The following is a 15,896-nucleotide window of genomic DNA, read 5'->3' as shown; positions in this document are numbered from 1 at the left end:
TCCAGAAAGGTCAGAAAAACAAAGCTGACATCCCTGAAACAAGTTGTAAAGGTTGGTTTGAATTTCTCATCGGAGCGCTTGGAAGCGTTATTGTGTGTCCAGGACCTCTTGTTGCAAATCACCTGCCAGACATCGGATCGCATGGTCTTTGGGCTGTCTTCCAGTACCCCCCCCCCCCCCCCCCCGGCCCTCTCTATTTATAGCCTGTACGGAGATAGAGATGTTGAGTCACTAGTGGAGTACAATCTGTTTGTTCTGTTTTGGACCCATGATGCTGGCATTAACCTCCTGGATTGGCACTTTACATTAACTATCCCTTTTTTGACATTAAATGGATCAGTAACAAAATGTTAGTGAATAATTGATTATCAACTAGGATAGAACTGAGCTATACATAATTTGTCTAAATGTGTCGTTCTCAAACTTAACTTATTCTTCAACATTAAAAAAAAATGAATGCAGATTGGATTTGAACAGCCAAAGCATAAAATATGCCTTCAGTGGTTAATAATTGAAATCTATAAAGTAACTACTAATCAACGTTTTCACATTATTGTAGTAGAGACAGTGAACACATACAATATTTGTTGTAGCAGAAGTATCAACATTTTTAAATCATTAGGTAAAGTAAAATTACCTCAAACTGATGCTCAAGTACAGTATTTGAGTAAAGGTGTTTGTGTGCCAGAGAGTAGAAGTAGCAAACAAATAAACTGAGATAAGCAGCAGGCCTGTGTCCCACTGCATCAGTCCTGTAACCAACTTGCATTGCCTGGACTCACTTCCAGGTTGATAGGAAGTGCAGTGTCAGGTGTGTATGTAGATTGTCAATAACAGCAAAACATGACACTGTCGGGTCAAGAGAATGGAACGGAAATGGAAATGGAAACGACAACATAAAAACACAATACGTTGAAAGATAGGTTTCTGCCAGACAGCGACATTATGAATGAGACCTGAGGCCGATTCTAAAAAGCCTTCAAAAACCTAACCTAAGGTTTTCTGAAAACGATGTTGCTAACAACGTATAGGTTACACAAGGTCTAAATGGGCTGTTATAATATGCACAATTGTTGTTGATTTGGTAATGTGGTTGACAACTTGTAATTGGTATCTTTTGAGTACATTTTTGAGCGCCAAAGTTTTATGTGTAACTTTACTAACTTTTACTTAAGCAAAAGCAAAAGAGTACTTCTTCCACTAGTATACTGCAGGAGAATGAGAAATCCGGCTGCTTGTTACCGTGTTGCACATTACAATTCACACCGGGTGCTTCGTTCTCTAACCGCTCAGAGATGTAGAGGCGATAGAGCGACAGTGTGCACACAGACATGCACACTACACGCATGTACGTGCAAACAAACACACACATGCGCGCGCACGCACGCACGCGTGCACGCACGCACGCACGCAGACACACACACGCACACACACGTGCTAACGTACCTTGAATATAAAGGAGACACTGTGTCAATGCTGTAGGGTCGACCTCATTGTTACCAGAGGCAATGTTCTAAGAGACACGTGCAAGTGCATGAGAGAGCGAGCGCGAGCACGCATGCACACACACACGCACGCACACACAAACACACAATCACCCCCCTCCGGACATGCACAGGAGTGCGTGCCGTGCACTCCGTACACACAGGTATACAATCAATGATTCTCTCGCTGTCCCTCAGCCTTTTTCTGACACAGCAGGTTCCCATTGACTTGAGGACGGACGCGATCAATTCCCAATGAAGTGGAATACGGCCTCGTTAGCGGAGATCGACACGTTCACACCTGTGGCGGGTCGACTCTGCACCGGTCACGGCATCGCAGCCACTGTGTCAACAATAACGCTGTACAATCACTTCTCTGTCTCATTGGTCTTCGGCAGTTAGCACTGACTCGCTGCAACGAGGTTCAAGGTTCAAGGTTGTCTTTATTTGTCTCCCTTGGGAGAAATTTGTCTTGGAGACAGAGTCACAGCTGCATACAAATAACAGACACGTTCACATACAAAAAGGAAAAACACCATGAAACACCCAACATACACAAAACAGAGATATTGCACACATTCCTTTGATAAAGTGCAACTAGTCAATAAAGTGCTTCCCTGAATCTCTGAGTCAGTAAAGTGCATTCGGCAATCTCTGATTGAGCATTTTGATTGACAGGGGAACAAAATAGTGTTTAAATCTATTATACACATACCGTGGAGTTCTATACCTCCTACCGGATGGCATTAGCTCGTACTCTCGGTACAACACATGCAAGGGGTCAGATACAATATTCCGAGCTTGTCTCAGGTCGTGAGCACTACTTCCACAGATTTTGGGACCAGGTCTATGTAAACAAGCCCAAAAGAAGCGTCCTATTAGGCCATAATGAGCACTTTAAACCTATACGGAATGTAGTATCCACTATATGAAACACTCCCGACTGCATCTCCTGCCATACTGCACTGTATACCTTTGGACCACAACAAAGTCACATGCCACAAGAGTAGTACGTCGCGCATCAAAAACCATTGGATGTAGCCTCCCTACACTTTCCTCACTCTATTCCACCAGAATAATTAGGAAGGCAAAAAAAAATCATTGCAGACAACTCTCATCCTGCACATTACCTCTTCAATCTCCTCCCATCAGGCAGGAGATATAGAAGCATCAAGAGCTCAACATCTCGCTTCAGAGATAGCACTTACCTCGTAGCCATTAGACATCTGAACTTGATTCATTAGGCACAGTTGGGCTGATAGATGTATGTATGTAGCAATATGCATATAGCACTTTAAAAACTGAATGTAATTCCCTATGCTGCTGGTTTTTGTATTGTCCTTTTTGTTTTTGTATCTTTGGTTGTCTGTATATGTTGAGTATGAACGAAGACAAATTCCTATCAACTTGTTGGCATGGCAAATAAATTATTGAATCTTGAATTGAATCTTGAAATGTGTCGCAAAATTTGTAAGCAGTATAGCCACATTTACGTTTATACAGAGTCCCCTCGGAACCCATTGATCATACAATCACGTGGTGGTGACATGTGCCGTGCGAATAGGATCAATAGACACAAGCAGTCACTTAGAAGCCCCGGCTAAAACATCACACCTGGCAGGTACACTGTTTGTCTAAGTGTCCTTCAATGCGCCTGAGGCCGGTCAAGGGCATTTGCTAACATGAAAGACAGCTACAGAAACCTTGTATCTCCACATCTCAATTTTGTTTATGTGTTTTGGTAAATTGATTTGAACAGCTTGTGACAAAACAATAACTGCATTGGATCCATTTTAACACAGGCTCTTCATTTTCCATTTTCAGAAAATTAACAGTTTTGGACATACAAGTATTCCACCCGGCGGGTGCTGTGTATAACATACACAGGTTTCTGCTGAGGCAGCGACCGTTGTAAGATGTAAAGTAGATGTAAAGGTAAGCATTACCTTACATTACCTCTTAGTGGTTTATATTCTCACTGTTGGACAGAAACCTTGTATCTCCAAATTTCCATCTTTTTCCCCCCCACGCAACTTGATGGACTTCTTCGTCGTGCAAGAGTGTCAGGTTAAAGTAGTGAAAATAGCACATCTACAAGCTTGTAGATCTGCTATTTTCACAATTTCTGGACATTTTCATTCCATTTCCTGAAAAAAAGAATTACGTTTTTTGACATACAACAAGGTTCCCTTTCCGACAGCGGAGAGTGGACATTACCTAAGTGGCATGGCCGACACTACCACAGCATTTTAGTCATTATTGACTGGATTGTGGCTTTAAAAACATTAGCCCATCTGATGTCTATGAAAGGCCTCTGTTTGGAGACGCCGCCACGGGCAGATTTACCCCCTAAATCCCCACTTAGCCAAGCATGTGTGTGTGTGTGTGTGTGTGTGTGGGTGCAGACGCACGTGTGTTTGCGACTGTGTGATAAATCTCTTCCCGCTGAGATTAGCATATGAAAGACCTCTAATAAGACCATAGATAAACATGTAACGTGCACCTACGACAACAAGCCGAGCACGGTAAACACCATGCTGACTCTCTCGATACACTCGATACATGCTGACACGTTTGTACACAAGTGCACGCACACGCACACGCACACACACACACACACACACACACACACACACACACACACACACACACACACACACACACACACTTTTGGCTGGTAATGTGGTATCGATAGTGCTGCCTTGCTGGTCAGCAATGTGGTCAGCAGTTTGTTGCAAAGGTCTAACATTCAGATCCACATGCTCTCTCTCTCTCTCTCTCTCTCTCTCTCTTTTACTCTCTCTCTCTCACAAACACACTCACATTTTATCCATTTATTTATGTCCACATAAAGGAGAGCATACAAGGACACGAGGTGCAGTAAGGTTGCATAATTCACACGATCATGGCATTATGTCTTTATGATACAACAAGCACGTCACTCAGTACTCTCTGTGGGTATAAGTAACAGCATCACAAGTTGGTATTTATGATTTATCCCTTGGTAAAGGCTCTAAGCTAGGGTCAAAGGTGCAGGCTATCTCTAATACAGACACCTGGATTATTTGTCAACTACAGCAGCACGCACGCACGCACGCACGCACACGCACACACGCACACACGCGCACACACACACACACACTTATTTGTTCAGATTTACAAAACAATTGCTTGAACACAAACAATGGTAGACACACAAGCGTGGGGGGGGATACATGACAACTCAAACAAACCTGCAAACTATCTGGATTTGACCATAATTCCCTCATCAGTAAAACGGCTATCTGCTTATTAGCGGTGTAGTCTCTGGCATAGGGCATTAACGACTTGAGATTTTTCCAAGTCGACTTGTCAGACAGTAAAGTCGAAGTTGAGTCGATTTATCGTTTTGTATGACGGGGGGGGGGGCGGGGGGGCTTAACAGGGGCGGGTGGAGGTGCTCGCGCTCAAATACGGAGCATGTCAAACAAAGCACTGCGCACACACACAGTGGCCTCTCCAATATGGCACAGTGTATGTATCATCTATATGGAAAAGCGCTGATTATCAAAACATAAAACTATAATAGTAAATACTAAACAGTGTGTGCGTCGCACACTGGTACACAGACCAGAAAAGACAACACAACAGGAGAGGGGGCACACAGGGGCACACACAGCGCCAGCAGCAGCGCGCAGCACACCGAGAACACAATACAAAATATAACATTAAGTTAACACTAGTGGCAGTCAGCCCGACCTTCAGAACACAATATAGAAGACATAGGTCTATATATTATCATCACAGCAGCCAGCAGCAGTTTGGCACATCATCAGAATACAATCTGCATTACCTTCCACGTGAACCTTCTCCTCCTCCTCCTCCTCCTCCTCCTCCTCCTCCAACTCGATAACGCAAATAAACAACAACCCGCACTGACCGGAGACGGAGAGGTTCATGTGATGTGCCCCACACGTAAAGCTAAACCAGAAACAGGACAGTCATTGCGTCAGCACGGATGTAGCCTCGGAAAGCCAGACGTTTTATTTCCAACACGGAGGTGAGGGGGATATCGTTTGGGGATAAAGTTTCCGCGCTTCTATCTGTTACTTCTCTCTGACACAGCGCAGTTCAAACTTCACATTCAGCCAGTCAATAGTGGGACACCGCGCGCTGAGAGCCACAGCTGCAGTTCGTTTGTAAATTAAGGCCGCGTTCTGAATGCAATGCAAAGGGAAATATATGCAAAGGGAAATAATGACTTCTGTCCGTGACAATAATCAATGATACAGTTTGAATTCTGTACACACGCACACATAGAGCAAAAAATATGATATGGGGAAAACTTTTTTTCAACTTTTGACTTCTCCTAATCTGAATCGACTTGTGTTAATGAAATCGATAAATCGATAAATCGATTTGAATGCCTTACTCTCTGCTGGAAGGACACACTAGGATGGAGCTCAGCATTCTACATCTTGGAATGGAAATTCCACATGCTGCCTGCCATGCATAACTGCATGCGATATGAGTTGGGTCACTTTATGCAAGGACACAAGCGCTGGGAGCTGCCCAGGAAGCAACAGTCAGCTGGTCAAGAGGTTTACTGTGACGCTGCATGGCACATTGTAGACCAGGGGGGTCTTCAAGGGGGTATGGGACCCCATCTCAGAGTTACTAGTAGGGGGGGGGGGACCTTAAGGGGGTTCCAGGTGGCTTGATATGAAAAGGGTTGAAAACCACTGTAGAGGGGGAAAGAGCAGAGAGAGCAGACTAAGGACAGAGTGAAAGGTCAAGTTAAATAGTATTTAGTATCCAACATACACTGACGATAGCTGTCAAACAAATCTATGAAGCTTTCTATGAAAGAAATGTGCAACACAGTTTTATAAAGCATGTAGTGGGGGTCCCTGCTTCATTTCTCGCCCTCAATTCCAGTAGGCGTTGTTTTCCGCTCCAAGGCCTTAACACCTTGAGGCGCAACAAGCGCCTCTAGGCTGTATGCGATCAGTTTTCATATCACTAATTTGACGGAGATTAATCAATCTCCGTATCGGGCACATGACCGTGCACTTGAACTTGACGGTGATCTCCGTCCTGCGCCTCCAAGGTGTTAAAGATGGAGTGCTGTGATTAAAAACATGATCATCAGATGATTATTATGATTATACTAGGTCTAGGAGGAAGATTAAAAAAAAAAAAAAAGTGTACAGAAAGTATACCTGGTTTTCACCTTAACCCTTAGAAGATGAAAGACGCCAATTGGCGTCTTCATCAGAATTCCGTAAATGATCAATGACGCCAATTGGCGTCTTCACAGTTTTTGATGAATCTAAACATATTAATATGCTCCGAAGCGCTGTTTAAATTCCTGAGCTTATATTCCAACTACATTACCCAGAAAACCCGTGTCACGTGACACACGTGTACGTGTTGCCATTGGAAGCTGGTCCCACCCCCTGTAAACAGTGGGGGCAGAGGGAGTCTTCATAGTTTTCATTGTTTTGCCTGTTTGCCGTCTCGCCCGAGCGATTTTCTAGCAGAAAAAGTTGAAAGCAGTACTATTTATTTGAGCGAGTTTTGTGGTAGTAGTATTGATCCATACGCGTCCCAGTCGCCTTCTCCAGGCGGAGTAGCCCTGGTCCAGTGCTTACAGCGAGACTCGCTGCTCCCTCCCTCCTTTTTTCATTGTCTCCCCATCGTCGTCCGATGAGCTATACCGGGAAACCATTGAAGAAGACGATCAACCCGGAATGTTTTGAGGTAATCTTATTGTAGAAAATGCCCTTCTATAGTGATCAGAAATCATAAGATGATCGCTACAAATAGATGCTTGGATAATTACTACTACTAGTCAGATCATGACGTCAGAATGACTCACCACGATGGCCCCCAGCCATTAGCCAGCACCGAAGGTGCTGGCTAATGGTGTTGGTCGGTGCATTGGTGCTGGCTAAGGGCTGGAGGGGGGGGTTGGTGTCGATCGGTTGGTTGGTGCAGTACAAATGTATCGTAGCAGGCATGCACGCATGGCAGTACAAGTATTTTATATTGTAGCGTGCCTTATAGGCGATCTGATCTTTAGAGTAATGTTCGCTCCTTTTATTTACTGTCTACAAAGACGGAGAACAAACATGCATCGTTTACTGAAGCAACGCGTGGTTATGATGACGTTGCTACAAGGATCGGAGGGGGGACGGGGAGTGAAGCTAACAGTAGCGTATTATATAAGATCTGTATGACGTTTCATTGACGTCTGAGCTTGCATGATAATTGCATTCATTGTATATTGTATACAATCATGATTGTACATTGTTTAGTGTGTCTCCGTGTGATGATGATGATGACGATGATGTCAGATAGCCTACGTCCCCCCCCCCCCCCCAACTGGCTATTGGCCGGGCTGACTACAGCTAAATGTTTATTTTTATATATTTAGAACTGGCATCGGAGGAGGAGGATGATGATGATGATGATGATGATGATGAAGACGAAGAGTCAAGACTGCGATGGAGTTCTCCGACACTGAACCGGATGCATTCATTCATTTCAGTTGTTGTTTTTTTTTTTAATTTAGCCTACACACACACACACCGTCAAGAACTGGAATGCAGTGGTTTGGGGACACTGGGGAGTTTGGGGACAACTGTTTTGTATGTAGGCCTATTTATTTTCTGTAATATTTATTATAATTGTATTATGTTAGTAGTCATAAAAAATAAAAGACAAGCTTTTACAATGAGTTAGACCTGTCATGGCTATTTTGTTCACTAGTCTGAGGTTTATGGTTTGACTAAGCGAGTTTCAACTGTGATTTACTCTAACGGTAGATGGTAAGAACCCAATTTTTTTGTTATAATACAGTATACATTCAAGTCTATATTTTGATACATATCATGGGCACAAAGTCATATCAAAACAATGTCCTTGGATGAGTTTTTTTATCAAAACTGTTTCTTCACAACAGGTTTTTGAGATACATGCATGAATAGACACGGTACTGGTAAGACTATGTAAACATGGTATATATCAAAATGTGCGTTAGAATGTCTAATTTTACCCCAAAAAAGAATTGAGTTTATATGATGTTCCATTTCAGAGCTAGGGGGACTTTTAGCTGGATAGGTCAGATTGATCATGACTGACCATGCTATTTATAGATGGCAAAATATCTACAGTGGTACATGTGAGAAACTTTTTATTTTATTTTAATTGAACTAGACAACTCACCCTTTAAAATGAGATATTGCATGGCTATGTACGCCCAGCAGAAAAAAAGTTATTTAGAAAATAAAACTTCAACCGGTCATAACTTTTTTTGTTGTCCTAGAAACACTACCCAGTGTAAATGCAGGCTCTTTTAAATGGCTTCCAACACCACAACTAAACATTTTATCAACTCAGTTCATTTTTTTCCTGGAAGCAGACAAGCCAAGCTTTCTCTGAAGGTCTTTCGTTGTCACACATTCACAGCAGAGAATTTTCAATAAATCATTCAAAAACGCCATTCTGCCATAGAGAAGTCTAAAAACTATATAGAAATCCTTGAAACTCTCAAAGAGTTAACACCACCCACCTGAACCCACAGCTGTTGTTGTAGGATAATGGGGGAGGGGTTAGGGTTACAGAAAGTATACCTGGTTTTCACCTTAACACCACCCACCTGAACCCACAGCTGTTGTTGTAGGATAATGGGGGAGGGGTTAGGGTTACAGAAAGTATACCTGGTTTTCACCTTAACACCACCCACCTGAACCCACAGCTGTTGTTGTAGGATAATGGGGGAGGGGTTAGGGTTACAGAAAGTATACCTGGTTTTCACCTTAACACCACCCATCTGAACCCACAGCTGTTGTTGTAGGATAATGGGGGAGGGGTTAGGGTTATGATGTCACTAAAGTGGTGTAGGCTACTAGGGCCATTTGACGCAAAGGCTCTCAGCTTTCAGGAAGAAACCAAAAATACACAGGGAAGACATATTTGAATAGCATAACCACACCTGGGGGTCTCCATACACATCAAAACAGAAAAAGTACAAAAATCTTTAAGCCGCTTGCAGGTGTCGCACACCAAAAATGGCCGATCTACAAGCTCACAGTGCGCTGCAGCATAACACGACGTGAGCTTGTAGATCTGCTAGTTTTCTTGGGGCGCGCGACACCTCATGCGAATCAAAGTCTAAATCAGCCTCAGCTTGCTGACTGGTATTTACACTCTCTCTCTGTCCATCAGGACAGCGTTTACATTGCAAAGTGATTCCTGCTCGGGGCCAGTGGGATAGGCGGGCGAAAACGGAATGACTAGAGTTTGATTGCCGGCCAGCGATTTGATTGGCGTGCGGCCAAATTGGTCCCCGGGACCGTTCCCTGTCCAATCCAGCCGATCCACCAACAAACATTGCATCATGCCGAGAGGTCACGGAGGTGAACCGACAAAGGATTTTGATAAAAGATGTACAGTAATGAACGGAGCTGGCTGTAATCATCACCGCGCCCAGTGGTGGGGCTGACCTGAGATCAGATTCTAAAAATGTCTTCTACATCCTGACAGTTTTCTGAAAAAGCTGTGTTTCTATGTCAGTCGTTCTTCGATTTTTCAAAAAATAGCAGACCTACAAGCTCGTAGCGCGCCACTCGGTGGCGCGCTATGAGCTTGTAGATCTGCTATTTTTCAATAGCTAAAGCATGACATGATGCTAACACCAAAAGGGGTTCTCGCCCCAAAATGGGCTAATCATCTTTGTAGGCCATATGCACCACACAGATGCCACTTTGTCCATGTGCAGAACATTACAGAATGAGGAGGACCATTCTCTCTAACACAACAGCTGATCATCAATCATTCTGATCAATATAAGGTTGCAACGCAAGGGTACAACGCAACATGCATTGCAAGATGTGCGCACCACATGTGATCACCGGCCTTAAAGTCGGGGTGCAATGGCTTTTTCGGTCATTTTATTTTTAAGTTTCAGTCTGAAACGTAAGCCAGGCAATCACGTTTTAATGCAAAGGAAGTAATTAAAATTGGATTTGTATGGACTTTTGATTATACAAATGCCATTGATTTGGCATCTATTGTTAGATATGCCCATCTGATGACCACGGATATGCTCTAAAAATGCTCACTACGTCTCAGGACAACTTTAGTTTTTTTCAACCAAGGTTCATGTTTTAGGTTGTTATTAGAGAAAGTAAAAGATGAGTGTTAATGTTTTTTCCATTTGCTGCTTTATTTCGTTTTAGGGATTTTAGCTGTATTTGACAGGGGGGCGGGGGCATTCGAGCATGGGGCTAAATATGTATTTTTTTACAACATTTTATAGCGATTTCAGTTTTTATTATTTACTATAGTACTACTAGACCCCTAGAAATTACATCTGGCCACAAAAGATCACAGGATCTACTGAATGTGAAGGTAGCCTACTGGGGGAAACCACACTGTGTGTCATAGGCTCAATATGTCAGCTTGACACATTCAGTAGATCCCGTGATTTTTTGTGGCCAGATGTAATTTATTGGGGTCTAGTAGGACTATAGTAAATAATAAAAAAGAAATCGCTATAAAATGTTGTAAAACAATACATATTGCTTTAGCTCCATGCTCGAATTCCCCCGCCCACTGTGAAAAACAGCTAAAATCCCTAAAACGAAAGAAAGCAGCAAATTATTATTTGTTTTACTTTCTCTAATAACAACCTAAAACATGAACCTTGGTTGAAAAAAACTAAAGTTGTCCTTTAAGATCCTGCATGCAATTCTGAACGGATTTCCATCTTTCAAATGTTTCTTTCAATTTTTTTTTCATCAATCAGTCAAAGCATATACAATTATTTAAAAGGGAAGTTTGGCTTGTCGCCGTGTACGTCACAGCGTTTTAGCGAGTTTATTAAAGTGCTTTCGAGTGAGAGAGGGTGAGAGGAGTCAGATGACAGAGAGAGAGAGAGAAAGAGTACAGGGCTTTTATTATTGATCTTAATTTAAAAGCCAATGCCTATGTATCTTAGTAAAAATCATAGTGATGTACTGTAATTCATCATGGTTTAAGTACGTAAGTAGGTCGCTCTGCAGCCAGAGTGAGGGAGTCAATCCCCCTTTCACAGTGCACTAGACCCATGTGAGATGGATTGCTGAAGTGGAGCGCATCGCCTTCTACCATCGGCTCCCAGTGCTGAAGTGGAGCACATCGCCTTCTACCATGGGCTCCCAGTGCTGAAGTGGAGCGCATCGCCTTCTACCATGGGCTCCCAGTGCTGAAGTGGAGCACATCGCCTTCTACCATGGGCTCCCAGTGCTGAAGTGGAGCGCATCGCCTTCTACCATGGGCTCCCAGTGCTGAAGTGGAGCGCATCGCCTTCTACCATGGGCTCCCAGTGCTGAAGTGGAGCGCATCGCCTTCTACCATGGGCTCCCAGTGCTCACACAACTTGTAGCTCCCAAGCCGTGTTACTCAACTTGTAGCACCAACTTGTAGCACCCAAGCCTTGTAGCACCCAAGCCTTGTAGCACCCAAGTTACACAACTTGTAGCACCCAACTTGTAGCACCCAAGTTACACAACTTGTAACACACCAACTTGTAGCACCCACGTTACACAACTTGTAGCACCCAAGTTACACAACTTGTAGCACCCAAGCCGTGTTACTCATACGCTGAGTGGGCGGTGCCTGGGGTCGCTGAGCAGCGCTCATGCCAGCTGGGATACGAGGCAGCAGCCCATGTAGCAAATTAGGTTAATGTGGCCGTTGTACACCTGTAGTTCCAAAACCATTTGATTTATCAGAGACTGGCAGTTTGGCATTAGGCCACGGACCCCCATATCTCTCAAAGTGTACAATCTCTGAATTACAGATCTGTAAGGGTCCATTTGGTTCCACTTGTGCAGATCTGTAAGAGTCCATTTGGTTCCTTTTGTATACATATCTGTAAGGGTCCATTTGGTTCCTTTTGTACACTCTCCAAATTACAGATCAAACAAATTAAGCTGGGCAACTTCTAGGACCCTTTGGGGGTCCCCGGACCCCATGTTGAGAATGCACTAGTACAACCTCTCCCCACATGTCTAGGGAGGTGACAGGACTACATTGAGTCTCTACATACAAACATGCAAGTTTAGTTCACCAATAGCTCTTGTTTTAGCACAGGATAGCACGTTGAGAGCAGTACTAGAAGGAGAATTCCAAAAATAGACCAGCATGCAAGCCGGGAGAGTCACTCAAAGTTTATCTGAAAACAAACAAACAGAAACAGCTGAGTCGGCGCTCAATCACGGGTGTCTCTCTCAGTTGGTCTGACACAGCAGAGCACCATGTGTCCGGTTCCAAATTCTTTCTGCCAGTTTTCTGCCCAGCCCTGTGACCTTTGCCCCCGTCGCTGTGATCCCTGGGCCGATGATGCTGACACTTGGTAACCTCTTGCCCCCACACTATCCAGAAGCCGGCTTTATACGACGGTAAAACATCAACTAAAATAAAACGCATGACTTGACTTCTCTTCGAACCGTGGTTTCAATCTGACACTGACACTGAGCAATAGAAGTGAATTCTTGAAAATTTCTCAGAGCATGTTTATTTTAATGGTCAATCAATCGACTGTGTTCTGACTGGATCAATTTATGATTTATCATATCAATCAAAATGGTAGTGTTTTTTTGGCAATAATTTTGGGCACACTATTCTCACAGCCCATTATGTTTAGAAACACTGTCTTAGAATGTCTGAACTCCACTGGCTCCCAGTCAAGTACAGAATTGACTTCTAAATACTCACCACAACGACTTTGAATACATTGAAAAGCGCTATATAAATCATTATGTATATATTATGATTATTTTTTGCTTTACTGAAGCTGTTAGGAAGGCTGCACGCGAGACAAAATGACCAAAGCACCTGATGATGCCTCTGTACTGTACTGTACTGTACTGTACTGTACTGTACTGTACTGTACTGTACTGTACTGTACTGTACTGTACTGTACTGTACTGACCCCACCCGTACTGCAGTATGACAAGCAGTCATGGTACAGTAACAAACGGAAGAACTATTATTAAAACATAATCCATCTCTGGACTTCACAGTTAGTTATCTCACTGTAAACCTGCCCCTGACCGTCGCAGCATGCAATATAGACACCAATCCACTAGACACACACACACACACACACACACACACACACACACACACACACACACACACACACACACACACACACACACACACACACACACATGTAATGTTCATCAGTGACCACACATGTAATGTTCATCAATGCACAGAACGCTAGGCAAGATTTATATATACACACTTGTGCATGCATGCAATATTTCGTGCATATGTGTGGTACACAAACAATGACACGCACACAGGAAGCATGGGAGCACGCACACACACACACACACACACACACACACACACACACACACACACACACACACACACACACACACACACACACACACACACACACACACACACACACACACACACACACACACACACACACACACTTCCCAGCATCTAGCCAGATAAACCTCCTCAATCCATGATGTAATCTCCCAAGTGTGTTCAGTAATCACACAAGGCCCTGGGATTCTCCTCGGCGTTACGTAACGTAAACCCCTGTGTTCCATCAGGTCCATCAGGGTGTTTGTGTGTGTGTGTGTGTGTGTGTGTGTGTGTGTGTGTGTGTGTGTGTGTGTGTGTGTGTGTGTGTGTGTGTGTGTGTTGTTTTATGTTCACTTTCCTTTGGTCCTTTTCCTCCCATGCAATCTGTTGTTGGATGCACTGTTGTTTTTCGTCGACTAATACCATGAGGAAAAATGTTCGTCGACTACCTTTTTTCACCGAGGAAAACTAAATAAAAACTAAGCCATGATGACTAAAACTATGACTACGGTAACTATACTGTCGATTTTGTCAACAAATAAAAACTAGACTAAAATGTTAGAAAGAGACTAGTAGTGGACAAGAGATCCAGTATAAGTAAAAGACACAAGTCATTTTACACTTGGTTGCATGCTGAAAAGATCTACAAGCTCACGTTGTGACGCGTTGTGAGTTTGTAGATCTGCTATTTTCAGCAAAGTGTAAAATCAACCATTACGAGTTACGACAGCATCAAGGCCCACTAAAACAGATTTTAGTCGACTAAAACTAGAACACTAAAACACTAAAACATAACGGGTGACTAAATTGTGACTAAAACTAAATGAGAACTATTCAAGAGACTATTTGCTGCCAAAAACAACCCTGGTTGGATGGATGGGGTTGGCCTGTCACAATGATTACATCATCGTTTTGTATAATAGTCAGTCGTTTCCAAGTTGAAAAATGTCATCACATTTTCTTTTTTTTCTTCAAATTATTATTATTCTTTTTTTTAATCATTTTTATCCCACAATTTTGTAACCCATTTTTCACCCCTGTGTCAATTATCTAATGTGATCCTGGGCTCTACACACCCTCCGCCAACCTGGGGAGAGCAACGGACTTGAACTCATGCTTCCTTCATGCATGAGTGTCCAAGTTGCTCCTTTACACCTGACAGGAGTTCCCCTGGTTGGACGTAGCGTGTGGAAGGAACACGTTATTCCAACCAGTTCCTTTCCCCTCCATCAGGCGCCCCGGCTGGCCAGGGGGAGACAGTGTAGAGACCAGGATTACTGCATGTTTTTGTGAGGGTACCTACCATAGGGGACACGGGGAGAACATGCAAACTCCACACAGAAAGGCCCTTTCGCCAACCCCGCCTCGGGTATGGGCACTGATGACGCGGAGGAGAGGACACGCCGCCAGCGCCCACAGCGTCCCGAGCGGGAATCGAACCCAGGACCTTCTAGCTGTGAGGCGAAGGCACTACCGACTTTGCCACCGTGCCCCTTTTTTTCAAAAATGGCAGAAATAGCAGATCTACAAGCTTACAACATGTGTTGTAAGATTGTAGATCAACTATAAACTCTATTTTGTAATTTCTTTGGAAAGAAAAAAAATATTTAAAAAATGATTAAATGTGTCAGTGATTTCTTTGTATTTGTCATATCTGTCCTGTGCAATTTGTGATTACGAAGCCTGAAAGGCAAACAGAAATACAAATTGTAACGTTCCAATGTGTAATGAAAAGAAGAGCACAATTAAATCGTGACAGGCTTATGCACATTACCACTCAACATCGCAGCCATGCAATGGCCACTTTCTGACTTGTCAGTCAGGTGATAATACACTTCACATCAACCACTACCACCATGGGTGTTTGTACAGTAATCTCAGTGCAGAGAGCAGAACACTGGAGGGAGGATTTGTTGACCCCGTATGCTCAACAAATTAAATATTTATGAATTAATTTTCTGTGAGATGGCGAGGCTGTGCTGCAATAGCATGCTGACTAATTATGCACCACGGCAAAATCATGAGTGTTAATTAAATTCTGAGTGTGATGAT

General features: G+C 43.3%; 1 protein-coding gene across 1 annotated transcript in view; it reads right to left on the bottom strand.

Moving 5' to 3' along the window:
* LOC306917214 (uncharacterized protein) overlaps nucleotides 1–15,896 on the bottom strand; it is a 184,398-nt gene that overhangs the window by 127,687 nt on the left and 40,815 nt on the right. The window lies entirely within an intron of this gene.

The sequence above is a fragment of the Electrona antarctica genome, assembly GCF_951216825.1.
Source record: "Electrona antarctica genome assembly, chromosome: 24".
Taxonomy (NCBI): domain Eukaryota; kingdom Metazoa; phylum Chordata; class Actinopteri; order Myctophiformes; family Myctophidae; genus Electrona; species Electrona antarctica.
This window is presented reverse-complemented; position numbering and strand designations above follow the sequence as displayed.